General features: G+C 40.5%; 1 protein-coding gene across 8 annotated transcripts in view; it reads right to left on the bottom strand.

Annotated features, from left to right (window-relative positions):
* mef2aa (myocyte enhancer factor 2aa) overlaps nucleotides 1–23669 on the bottom strand; it is a 123793-nt gene that overhangs the window by 94389 nt on the left and 5735 nt on the right. For 6 of the 8 annotated variants that reach the window (XM_036561644.1, XM_036561638.1, XM_036561645.1 and 3 more), the window contains exon 2: nucleotides 20397–20534. The exons of the other annotated variants lie outside the window; for them this stretch is intronic. The gene's annotated coding sequence lies outside the window, so the exon portion shown is untranslated. The remainder of the gene's footprint in view (nucleotides 1–20396; nucleotides 20535–23669) is intronic. 8 annotated transcript variants of the gene reach the window in all.

Here is a 23669-nt window from a genome sequence, read left to right on the forward strand (position 1 = left end):
AAAGCAGCTGGTGTGTTTCAGATCATTCTTGTTTGAGCAAATTTCAGACTGCAGGTTTGAATTCAAAATGCTTTGCTGAGTTCATGATCCAGTCAATGAACACAAGCCCACTGACACCAATGTAAGAAAAACTTTCCACCTCTGTGCTTTACAGTGCTCTTAGTGCAGTCTGATTAAATTCTTCTCCTGACTTTCTTCACAAAAAGAGTCTGTCATGTTTAATTATAGAAATACTAAGAACATCAAGTGTCAGACTACTGTTAACCAATAAAATGCTTATGCTACACAGCTCAGTCTGCACTCAGCAGTCCCAGATGAAGTCTATGTGTAAGAGGGAGTGATGTGAGAACACGAGGAGAAAGAGAAACAGAGACAGGGTGAGCGAGAGATGGAGAGAGGAGTTGAAGCTTTGTTGTGGAGGTCTTCTGGGCTGCTTTGTACCTGCAGACAGTGCGGCTGGCTGGGATAAGCGTGGCTCTTATCTCCCTCTCCACAGCAGGCCCAAAGCAAAGCCAGCAGTGGCGCTGGTGTTAATGTCTACTGATGCTAATCTAACACTAGCATGATCCTATAGGAGCCACTCTCTCTCTCTCTCTCTCTCTCTCTCTCTCTTTCACTTTCTCAGTGGCTCTCACTCTCTTTCTCTCTCTCACTCTCTTTCACTCTCAGCTGCTCTCATCCTCTCTTTCACTCTGTCTCTCTCTCAATCCTCCCTTCGTTAGCTCTCTCTCGCTCTCCTCCCTCCACTCCTCATTCCCTCACCTGTTTCCAAGGCAACTAATGAGATATAATTAATAAGATCTACCAAAGGGGGGGAGTATGTGCAGAAATGAGTGAGAAGGAGGCTTTGAACATCAAGAACTCAGTGAGAATGATACCAAACGCTACGTCTATGCTGTGCAGATAGGACTTTTCACACTATGTTAACTTCCCTTAATACAAACAGCTGTATACCATGTTAAAACGTGCCAGTAACTATTGAAGCCATTTACCGAGAGTCCTATTTCCTGCATCTTTATATTTCATTGTTTCCCCTGGTCCACTTAAAGATTTCTGTACGACAAACAGAATTAATTCGTCTTTACAGGACCATTTTCCAACCTCTCTTAACCTGTTAGCTTTATACAGGCTGGTTTTGTTACTGTGCCTTTAAGACTGGAGTATGTAAATGATCTCTGTTGTGAGTGGCTGTCCCGTACTATGCCTCATTCAAAAAGCAGTCCGGACTGAAACACTCTTTTTAACTTTAGCATGAATGGGCGAAGCTAAACTGCTATAGGATAAACAGGAGCATATATGTAAATGTGTTTTTTTGTGACAAAAACAGTGAAGATCTCAGCTTAGGTTCCATATATGGACTATATGAAAGTGGACTGTGTAGTGAGCGATTTGTTTTGAAACTTCAACAATGTTTACATACTACATAAAACTTTATTTCAAAAAGTGAGGACAATTTGGTTTTCCATGATATTGGCTCTTTAAGGCTTTCTGCATTTGCAGTGCCTTTGAGCTGTTTCACAATGGAGCCTACTTTGGTGTGTATTATTTCAAGATTAAGGTGTAAATTCTTGCACAATCTTCAACATCTCTAGAAAAATATTAAAAGCTTTCTGTTTATCAGGGCCAAAGGGGACAGTCCAGAAAGATGCGTCACCAAACAATGAAACCTCTGGAAGTCTATATTTAGAGGCTGGAAACCAAGAGATTTCGCAAAAGAAACTAATTTTGAAGTAATCAGTGGTCATGCTTCACACGCATGCTATGCTGCCTACACTAGACTTGGTTTTCTTGTACTCTAACTGGGGACGGATTTCATGTTTTGCCTGGGTGGAGGGGTGGGAAAGGGGAAGGATGTGGCGTGATCCGAAATAGCACGGTTTCATTTCTCCAAAACGGACAGAAATAGGAGCTGACAGCATATCTCCTCACAGGAGGATGTGTCTATTGAGGAGCAAATCCGAGATTTGTCTCGAAGTCATGGTTCCACGTGGCAGCGTTTCTGTCCTTACCTGACTCTTAGCAAAGAGGTGTGTCTGAGGGCCAGAAGTTGTCATTGTCTGGAACCCGTAGCACCGCACTGACGGCTACACCCGACCTCACATGTGCCTGGCGAAACATGATTCTCATACCAAGATAATGTCATACAAACATTAGTATTTTAGAGGTGAAGCACCGTGGTGGATTGGCTAGATTCACAGTTAGGTCCGAGCTGCCTTTGTTTCTTGCCAAGGCTATCTCTTTAACCATCTCTTTATCAATCGTCCAGTCTCTCACACAGGCCTGCCAAGAGTGTCAATGTGTGTATCCTGCTTTGTGGGCAGAAGGTTTGCATGTACATGTGTTAATGTGCATGTGGATACTTGTGTGCATGTGAAAACCTTCTATATTGCACTGCTGTAACAAAACCTCATGTGCGAAATGGTGACTTTACATGAGAAGGAAACAACATTTAATGTATGTGATGCAACTAATTTTTACCTTAAGTGATTTTGTACTATTTCTGCTGGTCCATTTGTAATCAAGTGTTCACACAAAGGGCAGTTCAAATGTTGTAAAAACAAATTTAAAAATGCATTTACACAGTTTTGATATGATTGCAATGATATGTGTGTGAGTGTGAGAGAGAGAGAGAGAGAGAGAGAGAGAGAGAGAGAGAAAAAGAGAGAAATTGAATATTTTGTTTGGCCCCAGTACAGCCTGCCACTAACACCGCTCAGAAGACAAACAGCAAGTGGTTAATCTCTGGCAGCAAGCACAAGCTCTCTCCAACTCTCTACTGACCGCACCATAATCCCAAGCCGGATCAATGCTAGTTCAATCACCTATCCTGCTAGCACATAGCTAACCTCAACCAGGGAGGAGCCAGCCACAGAGCAGGAGGGAAAGTCACTTATCACCTCCAGAATACCATCACCACATCCAAAACTCCCCAGATGGAGAAGCTCCCAGTGCTCTCCAACAGCATGACTGCTGATGATCATGTAACATGCAGCAAAACACAGTAGTATTTGGAGGCATTAGTAGTGAGGAAATGCTGAGAGTGCTCCTGAACTGATGCAGAAATGCATCACTATGAACAGTAATCAGGGTTAAATTGTCGCTGTCGTAACAAAACCTCATATCTCCAAAAACATTATGGGAAAACAAAAAATGTTCTGATACGGCAACGGTAAATACATTATCTAGCTTATGGTCTATAATTTTCAAATATGACATCCATTTCTTTCTTCCATAAAGCTTTTTGGAGATATGAGGTTTTGTTATGACAGGGGCAATTTAATCCTGTTTACAGTTCATAGTAATGCATTTCTGTATCCATTACAAGAAGCCCTCTCAGCATTTCCCCCGCTACTCTGAAAAAACCACAGTGCATCCTACAATAAAATAAGCCTTGTGCATCTTTTATACAGTAACAGAAACAAGGCATCACACAGAAAAGTGCTATCCCCTGATACGGTACACTGTTACCAACTTGGACATGCTCACACTGTGAGGCTGCGAAGGCTGACTGAAAGGAGTTTGGATCCTTGGCGAGACACTCAATTTAATGGGGTTAAATGAGTTTTAAAGGTTCACTACATCACTTTTGTTTTGCACCTTTTCATACCCTTTAAGCAGAAAAATAACATTAAAAGCCTGAAGCCAACTTCAAAACACTTAAAACAAAAAACTGAAACACAATGAAGTATAGTTAGGTGCCACCCCAGTGACCCCAGTGAGCTGGTACCCAAAAAAGTAGTTTAGTGCCCATTTCTGAGAGTATGCATAAAGAATTAACCCCTTAAATGCACTGTATTTTCTGCCAGTTGTTCACGTATACCTGGGATGTTCGAGATCAATACTTATTTCTGTCAAAAATTTTACTGGCAATAACAAAATTACATTTTTGTTATATTTTTAAGACTTACCGGGAAAAATGGAAAGGGTCCAGGAGGGAAATGTAATATATGCATTTAATGCATTTAATATAAGCATTTTAAGTAATATTCGTGGCTGAAAGACAGGCAATATTTTGAGACTCAGAAATAAACACAAAAATCATTAATAATGTAGAAACAGATGTTAAAGAAACTGAACAGAACAGACTGAAAGGAAGCAAGGAAGGAAGCAAAAATGCTCCACAATAGTCATCACTACAATCAATCACGGACCTCAGCAAGGGCGAGAGCCAGTTAGGGAGGACTCTGCAAGGTGACTTTGACTAGACTAGACGCCTCCGGGACTGCATTGAAAAAGCCACGGAAGAAACGTCAGTGTGGCTCCTGCATTCCAAAAGTCCCTCTGCCTCAATCATTCATTATGTCCCTAAGTCCTGCTACTGAGGGTTCCATATCTATAGCAATTCATAACAGCACTGCACAGCACCACCTGAGTCCTAACTAACAAGCATAAAAAGGAAGTAAGAGAACTAATTAGTGAAATCAGTTGCTGGAGTAGGAGTACCTGTGGACACTGCACTCTTCCTTGGATTTGGTTCAGTATCCATGCGTTCCGTCATTTTATTTGGCTTCAAACTTTGGAAGGCAGAGAAAGAATTTATGAAACAGGCTATGGACATAATATCAGGATATTTGCCATCTGGATCTGGTCTGCACAGTTGGTGTTGTCTTTTCAAATGCAGCTTCTTTATGCATGCTCTGCTATTGGGCACTGTAAATGTCACAGCCAGTCTCAATCCAAAGACTGAGATTTGTCTGAGCTGGTACAACAAAACTGACATTAAACTGTTAAAACATAGTCCAAGATATGGTCTACGTATGTGTGAGTGTGCACGTATGCCTCTACATGTACAGCGATAAAAAAGGACATGAGATTAAAAAAAAAAACTTGCAATGGAACAAGAGATGTGCCACCATTGCTCCCCCGCCCCATGGTCGTGTGCGGTAGAAGCGTTGTAACATAATTACTGCTGGGACGCTCCTATTCCCAGTGATCCATTTGCGTCAGTCAGGTTTCCAAGCCGAGCCGATGAATGGATTCTCAGTTTCTCAAGGATAAAGCGATGACCCTCACCGAACAGATCCATTTCATGCGGGGAGGCCATTCTCCTGGTGGAATTTTTTTTCGCTTGTGCTAATTGTAGTGCATCTGGGATTTTTTTTGGGTCTGCGATCAGTGAAACAAAACTATTTGGCACCAATTTAATGCATATGCACATGCGTGTTTTGGAAAGGCAAGAAAAAAAGAGATATTTAGTGCACATGAGGCTTAACTTGAGACCACCACCTCTCATATCAAAAAGTCTTTAATTCTGAAAGACTTTCAAAAAAGCTAGAATGTTTGTGCCCATTTGTTACACTTCAAATTAGGGATGTAAATGATGAATTGATGAACCATTACATGACAAATAAACGATTGTTTCACCAATGCAATTTTGTTTCATTTACAACAAACAGCAGCTCCTGTTTAAAAAGGTAGGCTCATCAGTCATATTGAGTTTTGAACTGTATGCATGAGGGTGCAACAGGCAATTGGTTCTGCAATATAGGTCTACTAAAACAAATAAGTGCGTGGATGAACATAGTTTTGTGAGGACAATAGCACTACCATATGAAAAACATCCGCAAGTGATAAAAGAGAGAATTACTTCGTCCATTTTCTCTGAGAGACAGTGTGATGCATGGCTATCTGAGTAAATCACACACAGGTGTGCAAAATTAAAAAGCAGGACGAGATAGATGGAGAGCTACTGAGGTACACTGAGTCAAAGCTAGCCTTGGTCATGGCATGTTTGTTTTATCATGGACTACTAATAAAACTTTGAGTTTCAGTTTAAACAAAACTGGGTTCTTATGTAGTTCTTATGGTGTGTACATAAAGTACATTGACCTTATGTACACACACATGCTTGGCACCATCTACTAGTACTATGTTCCATGTAGGCCTGGACAATATAACAATATTTTTTTGTTATCATGTCACAGTACACCTTTCTGAGCATTTTGTGGATATTGTCAGTACTTAAAAATACTTCCAACCGCATGTTTCATTGCAAATTGAGCACAATTAGTCATGTTTCATTTCATTTAGTGCCGTGCAGTCTGCTGAAACATTGAATAATCATTGCAGTTGTAGGTTTGTTATAGTATTTTTAGTAGTATTTGTAGTAATGTGGCACTGCAGGTTGCAACTCAGAAAAACAAAATAATGTGATGCATATTGTGTATCATGAAAATGTCTTGAATTATCATCATATAATACTATCTCCCACCCCTAGTTCCACGATCCATACGACACTTTTTAAAATGCATTAATACAGAATTTAGTTGATGAGTGCACTCATAATTCTGCGTATATCAATTATTTAACAATGGCTTTGAATGTACGTCAGCCAATTAGATTTCAGAACCAATACTACTCGTTTTACAAAATTCTGATGGGCCATGTCCTTAATTTTAGGCTTGCTGGTTCATGATTAATTGTCGACTAATGACAGCTGGCCATCAGCCAAAAGAATCTTTTCAAAGTTAATTCCAAATTGAAGTGTAAAAATAACCCGAGCCTTTGGTTGTTCACTTGAAGCATTGTGTCTTTCCAGCTTTAAAACATCAACACCTGATAGTCTTTTCACATCAGATGGAAGGCCAAGTTTTCACTAGCTCTCTAAACATCTTCATCACAGTGTCTCACTGTCAAGGAAAAACTGTAAGCTAAGCTCTGAAATTTTTTCATCTTTAAAATTCATCATGACAATATGTCAATGTAATGACCGAACATCTTCATGCTGAAGCTGGCTTTGTGTTTCGAGGATCCCCATGGAAGAAAGCTTCAAGGATATTACTTCAACATCATCAAACCTATGTTCTGTTTTTTTTCTAAAAAGATATTAGGTGATGAAATAAAAGTATGTGTTGAGATGGAGTGATATGCAGAATGTTCTGCACTCAACCTCAGAAATTTCAAAGCTTTCTGTTGCCTTTTATGAGTTTGTCAATAAGTGAATCATTCCTGCTTGAGGCGAATGACTGAAATGCTGTATTTTAAATGAAGACCTTTTTCTTTTCTGCTCAGTCTCTCACACACAAATGCGCTCAAACACATACATTCCTGCACGCACACAACACTTTCGCTAAAGTCTGCATGAAAGCATTCTTCTGGACTTGCCGTGTGAAGTGATGGCATGTGTCCCTGGCTCTTTTGGCAAGGCTGTCCTATAGCACAGAGCGAGAGAACGAGAGAAAGACAGAAAAGGAGAGAGAGATAGAAACAGAGAGAGTGTCGTCATCAGAGATAACTAATCCCACCGAAGCTTTGAGGAGTTCCAACCCCCCTGCCCAAGCACCCCCCCTACCCCTCTTTTGCCCCCAAAGGCAGCTTGCGAGCTGTGTTAAGTGGCATGGCAGCCTTTTGATGTTGCCCAGATCCCAACTCAGAAATGGTAAACAGCACAGATGAATCGACATCTTCCTCCTGAGGGAGCGGAGCACATGAGGATATTAGAGATGCCACGCATTAACGCATCTCAGCGCCACACACACACACAAATAACAGAACACAGAGATGACACAGTCATACGCAAGAGGTACTAGAAATCTCTACTAGCATCATGCCTTATCTCCATCTGAGAAGAGATACTGTACTGGAAAAACAACCTCTGTGGTTACATCAGAGAGCAGAGCTATTTCCCTCCGTTCAAACACACAGAGACGATTTTATTTTTGTAACTCCCGAGCAGTTACAGCACCCTCTTATTGGTGGGTTAGTACTTCTGCTTTTTATGGGAAAACTTTCAAATGGCTTAGAATAAATATTTGATGCTATGCTCTTCCCCCCATGACATTTCAATCCTCTTCATAGTGACTATGTTCCACAATGCTACATTATATAAAAGGTTTATGCAATCCAGGCAGCGTGGAAGCCTGTGACTCACAAACTGGGAAAGGTTGTGAACTGATGAGATTTTTTTTTATAGAAAAATTGATGCACAATAGTCACCGGATGCGTAGCGACGCCTTATCAGATTGGAAAAAAGAATGACATAAATACAACATGAATGGCAAATCTTTTTGAAGTATTCAAATAATAATAATAATAATAATAATAATAATAATAATAATAATTCTAACAAAAGCCTATTGGGCACAGAGCATTTTTCACCTTTTTGATTTTTCAAAGCGACATCACAGCAGCCCGAGCCACAACCTCCCCCAAGTCTCGTTGGGGCAGCTAAACAAAAACACAATTGCCCTGTACCCTGCAATTTCCTCAGGCCACGACCGCAGAAAAAAGAGAAAACTACTGGCAAGTCCAGCCAATCCTTTCAGTTCATTATAGGATAAACGGCTGAAACGGTACAATTCATTCAGGGTTCACTTGGTTTCGAATCTTGTGTTAAGTTTTTGGATGGTTGAAACCGCAGGCAATTTTGCATTGCCTGATGAGAAACTAGAAACGATGCAGAAAGGAGGATAAGTGTCATCGCAGCATCCAGGCACCAGAGAGGATTTGAAGAGAGTGTTGCTGCGTCTCGTCTTTTTTTCCTTCCTTCTCGTTCAGAGCCAAAGCTGAGTAACAATTTTCATTTTAAAATATAGATGTGTTCTTACATAAACATCTGCTTGCAGCAGCGCTGCTGTTTACGCAATGTGGCCTTCGATGGAGGCTCTTCCTTAGAAAACTCACCGCTCTTGAAGTAATGAACTAAAACTGTACACACTGAAACTTCGAAAGGATTTACACACTCCTCGTTCAGATTTATCTTCCCAATTAAACACCTATTTTTCAGTTTAGAAAGTGCAGAGAACACTGCGCAGCCTCCTTGGGCTCAACAAACATGAACAGCAGCTGGCTGGAGCAAAAACAGACTGAACACAATGAACACAATGACCTTGAATACAAAGACCACATATACTAAAGGTATGCCACTGCGATTGTGAAAGCAACTGAAGGACTAATCAAGATATGAATTACAGGACATTTACAAAAGCTCACAGTGTTATAACACACCTGACAGATATAGAGAGAAAAAATACACGAGATACAGACAGGAAACATTAAGGAATAAAGCATGGTAAAAAAGTATAGTAACATAGAATGAGATGAGAGCAGTCAGGCCTCGCTGGAGTGCAGTTTAGATGGATTTCCTGGATTTCCCCAAAAAACATAACATCGCATTTCCGGTTTCTGCGTTATCAAGCTGGGCTATGTTGTTGTATCTACTTGAAATTAGGCGGGTTTGAAATGACAACAATGAATGTGTCATCATGCCAGCTTGATTACTAGGGATTTGCATTCTGACTAATTTTGATTTTCAAGTATTCCCTAGTGTTAATGAATGGACATCTTGTTAACTGTGGAATAAGAATAAAAGTACTTCTGCCAAAATTAATCATGTTCAGAGGTAAAAGAATCAGCAGCATAAATTAAAAAAAAAAAAAGTCAAAGGAAAATCAGTAGTTTTAGTGTGGATGAAACATCGGCTGCCTCCTCAAATATGAGCTAAAGCTACATCTGTGTGGCACAACACTGGATGCTGATGAGGACTTGTCATCTTACACCAGGTGTTTTTTCACAGTTCCACTGTTTCTGGACTTAGCTAACATCAGCTAGATTAGTTAGCCTTGTTAGCAAGCAATAAAGTTGCATTTTATCTTAACGACATGCTCACATTTAGTCACTTGTGGAGCAGCACAGTGTAAAATACATACTTACTCACAAACACGAGCAAAACCGTAACATAAAACATAAAAAAAAGCGTTTCATTTCATTTTCTCCTTCTTCCTGTGATAAAATGGAATGAGCACCCGAATAGTGATTTCAGTATTCAAATACTCTGTCCTAACACAACTGCTACAACAGTATTCCTCTGTGGGCGGAGCATGAATAGGTCAATCCCCTTATAGCCTGTATCTGTGACTGGAGCCTTGTGGCTAGTCTGCTCTCCCCCAACCCCCCCACGCTCCTTGTGGGTGAGGCCCTAGAGTTGTAGAAGCAGCTGTAGCACCGTCAGGACCTCAGCAAAGGGCCAGGGAAGGGCAGCACGACAGATAAGGGCCCCGAGAGTGAAAGACCCAGGCCAAGTACGGCCAGAGAACAGCTGAGATCCCAACAGCCCCCCAGTCTACTGTTTCACCTGGATCAGCAGAGCATGTCACTGAGGGAGAGCGAGAGAGACAGAGAGAGAGAGAGAGCAAGTACGAGAGAGAAAAAGACGTAATAGGGGGGTGGCTGATGAATAGCTAAACCTACACACTTGCTGAAAGAGGCGTAAAATGGCCTTGATTTACTCCTGACAACCTGATGACTAGGAATGACCTAATAAACAGTTTTGCCTACTCCTTAATTCCATAAATATAAATCACATTTATAAAATTTAAAACTGTAGCTAACAATTAAGATCAATGATTATCCCCTAAATCCCAGCCTTATTACATCCTAAGACTTATTATTTAGTAACTACTCAGAAAAAAAAACTATTCAAACTAGCTTAGTTATTCTTGAATTGCATGCTAAAAGTGCGTAATAAAAGTCTGGATCCACCAGTAGGTCCTGGCCTTTACGTATGCGGACCCACAGTTTAGTTTCTCATTCACGTAACTACATAACTTACATATTAGTTTCATAGCAGTTACTACATTATCTATGATAGTGACTGAATAATAAATACTATCATTACTAACTAAATAAGCCCGCAGTTTTAGGGGCTAATCTTTATTTTAAAAAGTTTCACCAGATCCACTGCCCACATTTGCACACTGACCCATTTTTCTCTAAGTGGAAGGCATTTGAACATGCTGTTAAACATATTCATCAAGTGCATTTCTCATTGTTCAAGTCTGCACACTGTGATTTCGTAATTGCGCCTTTTTTCCCAGAGGGAGTGGCGTCATGTTTTCCCTGGCTCAAAAGCACCAGTGCCTGCTTGAGGCCATAGGGAGGCTGATGTCATGCCAGTAAAGCTGATACCTCCCTGTCCTGCCTTTCATTTCTTGTCCTTACATGGCAGAGGTCAGCTGCGCCGTATTGGCTCCAGAACTTTCTCATCTCATCCATCCGCCTGTATCTCACTGCGCTCCTGACCACCGGTGTAGGGTCGCGGAAGCCTATTGACGGATGGCCGCGGCTGACCCTTTCGCATACTGATCTGTGTTCGATGAGAGTAAAGTCAATGCTCAGGCTACAGCATGGGGAAACTTAATAGGATTGAGTGGCCTTTAATGAGGGGAAATAAACTGCTTCGTCTTTGAGGCCAGTATGCAAAAAGAACTTCATACCATAGAGGAAAAAGTGCAGAACAAGTAGAAAAATCGAGGCAGAAAGCTGGATTAGGGCTGAAATAGTCAGTCATAAAAATAATCACTGTAGCATTCAAATGAATGTGAACCCACAGAACAGAGATTGTTCATCTTTCAGTAAAGCCAAGATAAAAAAAACCCTGTTCACATCCAGCAACAGAGATTTTACATGGGCATCCCACTATCAGGGCAGTGCAGACAGTGGAAAAATGGAGCATGTTCCAGGAGGCCCTGACAAATCACCAGGGTCATATATTACAGGAATTACATCTTCGCAAATTGAGGGGATTAGGGTCATTTAAAACTCCCCGGCAGTCAAAAGTGACATAGTGTCTGTGCCAAGCCCATATCAGCTGCCTTCTCAGCCAGATCAGACATGTGTTTGGGGTTAGGGAGGGACAGCCCCATCCAAAAGGCCGTCATTTAGCATCTTATATTCCAAACAGACGCACAGCTAATTACTCCAGTCACGCGTAAACACAAAACGTCCGCCTTCTAAGCACAAGCTCTTGGCCATTAATTGATTTTCTTTTCTTTTTTTTCCCCAAGAGTGGCAAAAATCTAAGAAAAGCAAATTAGAACAGTGTTGCTACAACATTAAGGTAACAAAAGGGAGCTCAAGTGACAAAACCATCCTACAATATCAGCACTGTGGTTTAGCATGGTGTGTTCTCACACCAACCAAGACGTCAAGCAGACCATTTCTTGAGTCACTTCCCTTCTTCAGCCTGGTCACATCCCTCTGGTGAGGTTGAAACACAGAGCTTACTGCCTGGGAGAAAAACATAGATATAGGGCCCTCTTCCTGCTCCCTGTGGGACACAGCAGCTGCTGGAGCCCCCACACTTCCTACTGTATCAGAGGCCACGGCCACAACAATGCACTGGCTACAATATTTAGAATTCAACTCTTATAAGTCACAGTTAGCACTGGGGCTAACAGAAGCATTGTGAAATTCTGTCTACTTCAAACAAGCGGAAAAATTTTGTTGAACATTCAGATTCTTGACTTTCAGTCAATACCTAATGTGTTTGAATGTAAAAGAGGATGTGAAGGAGATATTTTGTTATGATTTGAATTTGATGAAAGTTATTGTCACGCATACAATATTCTACTGTGAAAACAACTTTCTTTTCCATTTTTGCCAGATTTTGTAGTTTGTAATTTTTGGACGTTGTTACAAACAAACAAAAAATTCTTTCATGTATGCAATTCCCTGTCAAAACTGCCTTGACGTGCAAGTAATTCATTTTTTCTGGAGAAATCTCTGGGTATATTATATGTTACTTTGTATATATTATTAAGGGTAGACAGAAAATGGGGGCTTCCAATAACCATGTAAAACCACCAAAACTGTCTTTATCAGATATAAACAGTACTTAAAGCTTTCATCTTTAAGAGAGAAAATCAAGCTCCACTCAATTCACATGTGTTTCTGTCCATCCTCTCACTGTGAAAACATAACTCAGTGCTATGGCTCTAAAATGATGTGTAGCTGTCAAGAAGCCATTACTGACAAAAGGAAATAGCCAAAAAAGAAGAAAATGAGCAAATCATATAAAGAAGCCGCTAGTGTTGTCAGAACAATTGACTATCCACTCCAGAATCCAGACCTCAACATACCTAAACATGTTTGGGATTTCTTGGATTAAGAGAAGCAAAATGGAACCAACTTGGACTGAACTCTAGATTTCCAATGGAAAAAACAGTAAATATAATACGCAACTCCTCCATGCTGCTCTTTTTACTGTAACTACTGATTCCTTTGTTGCCATTGCAATCAAAGCATATTTATTGAATTATTAACATTAATTGCACATATGTTTTTCAGCATTAATAACTGAGCAAGGAAACATCATTTAAAGGACGAGGATACCAAGGCAACATTTTTCAGTCTGTGATGCAATCAAACTCTAGTGACATAATGTTATTCACTGCTGGCGTTCAGCAACAGATTTGGAGCTTAAGAGCAGCATGCCTGACAGAATATGATGTCAAACAAAGCAGACACGCCCAGAACCAGTTGATGGCTCAGCTTTTGTTTCTGAAGTGCCAAACATGCTTTCAGCTCTGGGTGACGTCAGCCTGCAGTTGAGGAATGTCTTAGAACTCAGTGACGTGGTCAGGGTGAGAGCTACTATGAACTGATAAAATCTCACCCAACGTTAAACGGCAGCAACAGTGGTAAGATGAGGAGGGTTTCTTTAGTTGCCTCGGAGCTAATAACTGCGAGAAGATCTGCGATCTAGTCACCATCTAACACTAGTGCCTGTATTTCACACTGACTTGCTAGTTGTTCACATCATAGTCACAATGCTATCAACAAACTTGAACTTGAAGCACAATACACTCAAATATAAAGGCTCCTAAATTGTTCTTATGGTTCTAGGAAAAATCTTTAATTACAATAGAACCTGGTGGAAGTTCTTTAAACTATAAAAAGCATCTCCACCCATATATCTCGTTTGAAGGAATGGTTATTCAAGAACTAAACACTAAAAAAGTTCTTTAGGGAACCAAAACTAGCTCTCCTATAGCGTCTTTTTGGCACCTTAATTTTTAAGAGTGTATATGCATGATCAGTGCCCATTCAAAAAAATAAAAAAGCATACAAATACCTTACTTAGATTCCAAATAAAAAAATCTAACACAATGGCATGAAAATAAGGTTGAAACCCCCCAACCATTTCATGATGACCATGGAAAACAACCCCAAGGGAATAAGTGTTGAAGTAAACTATTAATTCTAAACAACTGCTAATGCAACTGTGCCGTACTCATTACAAACATGTCACTAATGGAGAGCATGCATGACAGCATTCAGCTAGGATATCCTGAACATGCACCTCAACATGCAGCACAGCACGCAGCTGTGGTTTGAAGCTACTGTAGCGGTGCCCACAGCACAGAGGTAATGAGAGATGGAGGTGTGGGGGGTGGGGTGCAGAACACAGGTGCACACTACATCACTCAGAGCCATCAGCCCCCCATCTCTGGCAGAACTTCTCCTGGGAGCACCTCAGAAGACCCACTTCCTGCCACTGAGCTATTGCAACTGATTGCATGATATGACCTTACAGTCATATGGGGGGTCTTTTCACCATTTTACAGGCATTTGATGGACGAGTCTGGGTTTGGTGAATGCCAGGAGAACGTTACCTGCCTGACTACACTGTGCCAGCTGTAAAGTTTGGTGGAGGGGGGATAATATCTCCAATATTTTTTAATGGACATATTTGCTGGGGCCAATACATAAACACAAAATACTGCTGTTCCAGAGTACAATAAATACGTATCAGATATTGAATATCGTTTGAATTATTGGTGATATCTAAACATCTGTCCAATGCTTATATTTTTTGTAAGCAAATACGCAAATATCTGCCAATACTGATATTATTTCCAATATTATTGTGCATCCCTACGTATTAACTGAACTCTTTTAGCATAAAATTGTTGGTTATGCAGCTAGTATTCTGGTTGTACTAGTTAAGTTACCTTTGTTCCCACGCCTGAAATGGAGTGCTAAAGTTTATGCACTTTGAAGTGGAAAGTGATGACACATAAAAACATTACTACCCACAGCATTCAAATGAATGAGCAGCAGTAAAATAATACTTGGTGAATTACAAGATTATGTGCATTCATAACATAAGATGGAATAAAAAAACACCACAACTAGGGGTGGGAAACGGTGATTTTTATTTCATTTTTCACATACTAAGCTGCACTAAATCCAATTAAACACGAATTATGCTTTCTTTGTAATGAAACAGATGTCAGTTGGGCAGTGTTCTTTAAGTACTGATGATATCCACGACATGCTCAGAAAATTATGATGTGATAAGTAATTTATCACGACAAAAGATAAAATATTGTCATCTTGGCCACCACTAACCACAACTGTTGGAGAGTATTGCTTCACTGCATTAGCAGTATATTACAGCTTCTAAAAGCATGTTTGCTGTCTTGTTCTCTGCCCTGTGGAATCCTATGGGAGGTAATTTTCTGCCACAGCATACATATGTGTTCCACAAAAAAAGCCAAAATTGTAATAAAGACAAATGAAAATTGGAAAAAATATATGTAAGAATGAATAACATTGTCTAAACATCTCAGCACCTTGGCATTAAGAAAGGGTCTCCAGCTTAGCCCTAATATGTTACTGACTTGTGCCCCCAGAGTCTCTGCACTTTTTGTTTTATAATGTGATCTGGGCCAATGTTAAGTCCTCAGTTTGGCCTAACAGGTTAACAGTCTGCAACTCAAGACATAGAGCTACAGGAATATTCACACACCCACTTACAGATTAGTCACTGAGCAAGTACACATGTGTAAAATTTTGAAAAGAACAGAAAATTTCTCTTATAAGGGCACAGTGAGAGCAGGCTGAGATGTTATCATGTGGAACAGAATCTATTACTCTCAACTGCATGCCAAGGTTAATCCCAAGGTTAACAAACCTTTGCATATTTCATTTCTATTGTGGACAGTTTTATTCCACAGTGACAGAAAAGTTTTATATTTACAACTCTAGCAAAGCTTACTGTAATAAAAGGACAGAGGCATGCGTCTAAAGATAGTGAGTGTCAATCCCATGAGACTCGCTATGAAAAAAGCTCGAGAAGACAAAGATGGGCGCTGCTTCTCAGCTCTAGCTCCCAGATCAACACAATAAATCCAAATCTGGCCGACGGTGGGGGAGATTCACCTTACAGAGAAGAATCACAGACCTACGGATACTTCTTAGACTAAGAATATCAAACCTGGGCCCTTACAAAGATTCTACAGGATTTCACAATGAAGGAGATGAAACAGCAGTTTTGTTCCAGTTAAACCAGGTATGGAAGTGACAACACAACAGATCAAAGACACAACAGTCCTGAGCACAGCTTATGTTAATAACCATGAAACTCTGCTAAAACTGCGTACAGCACAGAAGGCCTCGTTAAATAGAGCAGACTAAAGCCTAAAAATGCTATAATAGGCAAATTTCTGACCACACAATAAAGTATGATCGTTTAGAAAATTACAGACACCATGGCATTAGACAGTTTGTGTAACATTCACAAATCTGTTTTTATTACTAGATAAATTATACTTTCATGGCCAAGTTCAGTGTGACAATATACTACAAGCACAACATTTATTATAATATTCATTTATTTGACAAATACTCACGCACTATCACTGTTTGCTCCTAAATCTGCTTCAAAGATAGGAATCAACTTTTTTTTTTTTTCAAAATTAGAAAAAAATACTGCTATTATTATTATTATCATTATTCTTAATATTATTATTAGCACAGTAGTTTATCTGTAAATACATCTGTTGGCACGTTAGCCATTAGTTATGTCATTAGTGATGTTTTTGAAAGCATCAGCAGATGTATTTACAGAGATAATGCTAGTAATAGCAAATTTTTTCTTTCTTCCACTTTTAGTGGAATGTATGACTTAAATAGTAGTGAAACATAGACTATGCAAACAATACACAAAGCTTTTTGTGGATTTTCATGCCTGAGATTATTATTTTGCCCAAAAAAAGGGCATGTTTATCTGAACATCAATATAATCGGTTTGTGTTGATTTCTAAAAGATATAATAAATTATAATCAATTATAACATTCCAAAACTGATGCAGTTAAGGCTGTCCTTTCAGATCGATGCGTTTTACTGCCCTATGACATAATCTATGGTGAGTGCTGCACTGGGTCAATTAGCTCCTTTGAGTTTTTGTTTTGTTTTGGCGGGGCAGTGACTTATCCATGCTCACAATCGTGAGTGGGCAACGGCCTGGCGGCGTGAGGAGGCAGAGAGGAGGAGGATCAGTGTGGGGTGGAAAGAGGATAAGCTGCAGATTTGAGCTGCTGCTCTGGCTCCAAGGCTAAACACACGCTCTCTCTCTCTGGCACCAGGCTAGCCAAGTAGCCAGGCCTGGGGTGAGGACGCCTCCAGTGAGGGTGTCTGGAGCGGGATAGAGCCTGCAGGAAGGGCAAAGAGGAGGCAGGGAGGAGCCCGTCGATCCCTAAGCCGCTCTGCTCCGCTCAGCAGCACATGTGCTGAGTGCGCCGTATAAGGTGGCTTACAACCACAGGTCAGCGCCAAGGGCAGGGCAGTTGAAAGGTCAGTACAGGCTGGTTCTTAAGGCTAAGCAGTCGCAGCACACCAGCCACGCTCCACTAACTCAGCAGAGGGAGTAAACATCTGCTGCACCTTACAAAGGGAATCTGTTGCTATTGTTCGTCCTTTTCAGTACGTATTTGCGGAACTAGTAATGTTGCACAGCGCAAGTTAGGTTAGCGTGGAGGTGTGGAGGGGATCAAGCATGTCATGGAAATGAGAATTCCAAGTGCTCCGGCGAGTAATTAGGTTTGTGTCTGGGCTACGACAAAGATATCGGTTTAAAACTGCATATTAAATGTAATGAAAGAGTTTTATGATTCACAAAACTTGGTTAAGGTCATAAACACATGATCTACAGACTTCAGACACGGGTTCTTTAAATCAGTGGAAAATTCGTCCTCTTTCCCATAATAAAATTCTAATTTTACTGAACACTCACAATATGAGCAATTGTTTTAATTGGGAATTTGATACAGTGGGTCTGTGGCATTAGATGACTACAAGCGTTTTATTAAACCTATCCAACCTCCAGCATTCATCACTGTTAAATAAAATGAAACCTTTTTAGCATACAGTATGTTCACATATTAGAAACTCTTAGTGAGATTCAGGCTTGATATATGGAGAAAGCACAGCAGGGTTTCAGACTCAGTTTAAGAACAGTGTCAGGACAGGAGTGCAGAATCTCCTAATTTATTCCAAGATTATGTTTAATCTGTGTCTGGAAAAGCTGCCACTAGTTTTACAAGTATTTGGACTGGTGCACTTTACTTGTTCCAACACGCAGATGACCATCAGATGACCATCAATTCATGACTATCCAAAAGACGTTTCCAGGTAATGAAAAATGGAGCAGCAAAAATACATTCAGCTGACATGTGTCTAGCCAGATAATTCGCCGCTGAAAGCCCCTCTCACATGTTCTTGTTTAATTATAACTTTGAGCCTCCCTGGTCCCCCCTCTCAAGCCCTCCAGAAAATGTAAGAACACTGGATATAAGTGTTTAAATATGATTTGATAAATATTCACTTTGAAACCTTATCTGCATGTCAGAAAGTGAGCAGTATTTATAAAGCGCATGTGGTGCAGAGGCCTGTGCCAAAGTTGCTCGCTAATCCCCAAGCCAATGGGTTTGGAAGTCATCATCGCTACATATTAAGGGCCTACCTAATAAAGTTAAAACTGTGGAGCCTAAGAACCTGATAGATGGTTTTATTTGGCAAGTGCTGGGGAAACCTATTTACGAGCTGTAACAGGCCCAGGTTTGTGCGAAGGAAGGAGAGGGCAGGAGGAAAAAAAAGTGACGAGGAGCTAATATTTTGCTACATGTCTTAAGCGATGATCTTTCTGTTTGCCTAGCGTGTTTCTCGTATCCTGGGGTAACCTATTTAGCATCAAACGTGCGGCGAGGTGGCGCGGCGGTGGGACAGGAGGCAGCCAGAGGTTTCTGGTTTTGGAGCCGCTCCTTGGGGCTGATTGCTGGGTGACCCCGCTGGGACACCATACATTCCGCTTGGTTAGCAAGCCGATCCAAAAGCCACAGATAATAGAGAGGGAAGTCAGCAGTGGCTAAATCACCACGAATTTATGCGTTCAGCAGCCATGCATATTCATAGCTCTGCTGCCCTTTTCAGCAATAGAAGCTGCTTCATTTATACCGTTTTCTTATTCAATAAAAGATCCTCAGAGATGTTTCCTGGAGGAAGAAAAAACAAAAGTCTGCGTTGCCCACACAAGCAAAACTATGGCTAAAACATTATCTGCTGGGTTCAAGATTCTGCATCCTGCCTCCAGGTCTCGCGGGAGAACGCTGGAATCTCCAGCTCAATGATGGTGCTCCAGTAAACAATGAATCACGTCGGCCCTGAGCATGCGCGAGTGAGAGGCAGAGCTGTTGAAACAAAAAGAAGAGCTAGCGAGAGTTTCACAGACAAGAAGCTGAAGTATGGCATTCTTTACAGCTGATTTGGGAAATATTTGGAGCACAACTGCCAAAGTGCCTTCACACTTTACTCTGAGAAAAAGCACAGGCCCTCTACAGGGGTAGATGAGTGAGTAATGACAATGACGTGTGCAGAACAGAGTCTGTGACTGCTGGGGGACAATAGCTTCGCATAGTTCATTTAGGTGTAAATCAACCCCACACTGTCAAACCGCACTCAAAAGTGAAGTTATAATCAATTTCTTAAACCTTTAAACCCAACAGGCCTCAATGTGGGTCCACAATTCAGTTCCTCAATCCCATAACTACATAGCCTGCACTAGTTTCACAGAAGTTACTGAATCATTCATAGAAGCTACTGAATGCATTTTAAGATTAATAACCGAACAATAAGCCTAGGGTTCGAGGGGTTCGATTTTTTTCTCTGATAGGTCTGACTGAACTTTACAACAAGCATTCAGGTGACATGCAAGTTATAAAATGATTTACTAACAATTTTTGTAGTGTTTTGTAATGCTTATAAAATAGCTTGTAAAGCACTACATCAAAGTCGCACTAGAGGTCATCATTCTAAAACGGCTGGTTAAATGTAAGTGCATATAATCACCCCCAATTATGAGACTATTAATGAGTTGCATTTCACACAAGTAGGCATATGGACTTCTCTGTGCATCTCCATCAACTAAAATGCATCTGCGGCTAGCCTTGTGATTGAACAATGAATCCTTTGCCAGCTGCAGCTGACGCAAATTAGACACTCGAGAGCAGGGTGTTGGACTCAGTGCAGCCAACATGTAGACTGCTGAAATGTGTATGTGAATAGGGCAACTGTTTTGCAGTCAACTACTAAAGCTCATCACTGTATTGGAAGACAAGGCCGAAGATTCACGCTGCATCCTATATTGACTCAGCCCACTTTGCAGCCACAAAGGACTATCATTCACTTATCACCATTATATCACGTTTGGCTTTACTGCATTCAAAGCACAAAGAGTGCGGCAGTGGACTTGTTAAAAACTTGTGCCACAGTGCAGCGTCTAAGTATTCACGCATTGCCGCTTCACAGAAACAAAAACAAAAAAAACAGGGCTCACCCAACGATCAAAGCGCTGATAACCTTTCGTTCTGGCCCCAGAATATCCAGCACGACTCTTGCTCTTGCTCTTCCTTCCTTTCTCAGTGCTTCACTCTGAGCTTCCTGCTGCTTTCTTCTCCTTGGGAAAGAAATTTTCCTAGGAGGTGGGATGGGGGGGAGGTGAAGGGAGAAGAAGGAGAGGAAAGTGTTGCGCTCAGTGATTCAGAAGCAACGGTGTAAACGCCAGCCTTCTCCTTCTGACAGCCAGCGTTAATTGCAGATCAGACTCGCCCACACACTCCAGCCTCACTCCCTCACCCTCTCTCTCTCTCTCTCTCTCTCTCTCTCTCGCCCTCACTTTTTCTCTCTCTCGTTCTCTCTCACGCTCTCTCTCCTGGAAGAAGCTGAGAGCAGACTGTTAGATGGGGAGAGTGCTGTGAAGAGCACGGCAAGAGACGCTCGACCTGCCCCCCCCCTACTCACACACATCCAACCCGTGCCACACCAATCACCACCTCTGGAGTTTCACTCATAACTTTATTTCATACTCAGCGACCTCACGCACCAACAGCCATGCAAACAAAACAAGATGCAGAAAATGATTTCAACAGCATATGTTTACGCAGGTTTTCACTGCATTTTGCCCAACAGTAATGCCTGATGGTATTGGTAAACATTTCCCAAATATATTACTGTATTAGATGATATTTAAATTTGGATGAATAAAGTTATAGGGATGCATGATGATACGGGAATCATACTGGATTTGACAGATAATTGTTGTAAATGAAAGGACATATTAATTGCATTTCAGAAGTGCAGAACATTTAAGCAATACTGGGTTACTGTGCTAAGATATCTGCATTTAATTCATTTTACAGAATGTGTAACCCTATAAAGAAATAAATGGTATATTCCTCTGTAATGCTTAACCAGGTATATGTACTCCCAAATACTACATTTTATGTTTACAGATCACCACGTATGAGCATCAACACTTGAAACATATCTGATGTACAAGAAAAATATCAGATATTGGCACAAGCCTGGTATCAGGGGGTCATTTAGTGGGACAATTAATCTTCACGCCCCACTAAACCCACTACTATTTATACATGCTTCAACAGTGGCAGGTGGCAAAAAACAAAGTGAAACTAAACTGCTGCTTTCCACGTGCACCCAAAATAGATGGTTACATTGATTAACATAGGACAGTTTGCATGCATCACTTTGTACTGGATGCATTTTAGAGTTGCGCTGCATGTTGTGGAAAGACAAATTTGCAGATTTCCTAAATGGGTAGAACTTTGGTGATTTGCTATAAATGTAGCTCTCCTGTTTATTCTCTCCTGTATGTGTGTCAGATCTACCACACATTTATTTCCCTGTATTTTCCTTTATTTATTTATTTTTGTCCCCATACTCCCGGAAAGCTGGTGCTCTGTGATGAAAGAATGGTGTAGAAAGCTTGCTTTGAATGGACTGTTTTGTTCTGCTTTATTTGTCTTAAAAATACAACAAATAAAACTTTACCCAGTATTGTAAATCACATTTCCAGAAAACATACTTTTTAGTTTTTAAGTATGATGAACTACTTTTTGAAACTAAAATCTGAAACAACCAGCAAACGATATACACTGCAGTTAACTAAGCTTTTGTTAACTATCAACAACACTAAAACTAAAAACTATTATTGCTATGTATACTGGTATAAATGATATATCACCCAACACTAACTGACAGTAATCAGCAGTATAATCATCATTACATGACACAACTCGATTATGGAAGAATTTTGTGGTTACTAAGTTTCCATTCTATGCGGGAGAGTTGTGGGGGTGTATTTGAACCATACAGACCAGCAGTTACTGTGAGATGGCTGTACACACGTTACTCCTCCATGCACCTCATCAGCACGCAAAGTACATAATCCACAGGGAGACTACATGATAATGGGCACATGTATTGGAGTCCTGTGTTATTACTTTAAGGCTATGAACAAGCTAATGGAGAAGGATCGGAGAGAACTTCAGCCAACTACATCTGCAGTCGCGAACAGACTATCGGGGATGTAATGTGAATGCAATCGATGTAAAAAAAAAAAGTGAAAAAAAAATAAAATACTTGAGCTGAGACCAGAAATAGACACTCAATAAAAATGTACAACGAGGTCTTTATATCCATGCCAAGATGCCTACCACCTCTAAAAAGGGTGCTATTTCCATTAACCACCAAGTTAGGCATACCTCATAAGGTGAGCAAGGATAAAAACTTGTGTAAACTGTCTTCTTTATCTCTACATCTTGGTCTTATACAAAGACATTGACTGAGAAGAAGATAATATATCCTCAACCATTTCTAGCAAGTTTTTTTTATGCAAAAGTAAATTTATTACACACAAGTAGGCATAATAGTATCACTTTGGCCTAGGTGCAAAAGTTTTAGCAGGTCTAGCGAGGGAGGGCTTTGTCAGTTATAGCAAAGAGCATGAATGAGAAAAACATGTGCTTTATCTCTTGATATAGTGTGAAAATGCATCACCGCTGAGTTTCATAGACATGGTTGGTGCTGCGGGCGCAACCAAAGCAAGTTTGGAAATTATTAATTGGTTATGATAAGTGATGAGTGTTGGGATTACGTATAAAGTAAAAAAAGCCCTTTCTTCACAATGTAATATGGCACTGATAAACAAAACAAAAGAAAAAACATTTGTAATAATTAAAACGATGACAAAATAATATTATATTTATTAATGACTCAATCCAGTTTCATAACAAAGATTCAGAATGGAACTGCGCCCTTCGCAGATTACATCAAATATTCCAGTTATGAAATTATGATGTTTGATTTCTACTTGATAACGTTCTTTCCTGCTTGTTTACTTTAGTGTGTCAGGGCTTGGGCGCCGCTCCAACACATCCACTCCAGCTCTAATTTGGAGCAAGTACGCGTGCTCAGAAGCTATTATCTGCCATTCAGTTCAGATCACTCTTATAAAACAAAGCGCTCCAACAATCTATTATCTCATCTTTCCGAGAAGCTGAAAAATTGTGCGTCCACTGTCGGACGAGGCCCCAGCCCTCTCTGAAGCGAAATAGCCAGCGTGACAGGCAAACACTGCTCCTAAGGTCATTTTCATGACTGTGTACCATGACCTGATTGCCTGCTTCATGTAATTACTGGCTTAGTCAGGAGGAGCCCGTTCTCTTCCACAGCAAAATAACCCTGGATGAAATTCATTTAACCTGCCTAAAAAAAATACCCTGCAAAATTATATTTCTTAGTGGTTACA

Source organism: Colossoma macropomum, unplaced genomic scaffold (genome assembly GCF_904425465.1).
Source record: "Colossoma macropomum unplaced genomic scaffold, Colossoma_macropomum, whole genome shotgun sequence".
Classification (NCBI taxonomy): Eukaryota; Metazoa; Chordata; class Actinopteri; order Characiformes; family Serrasalmidae; genus Colossoma; species Colossoma macropomum.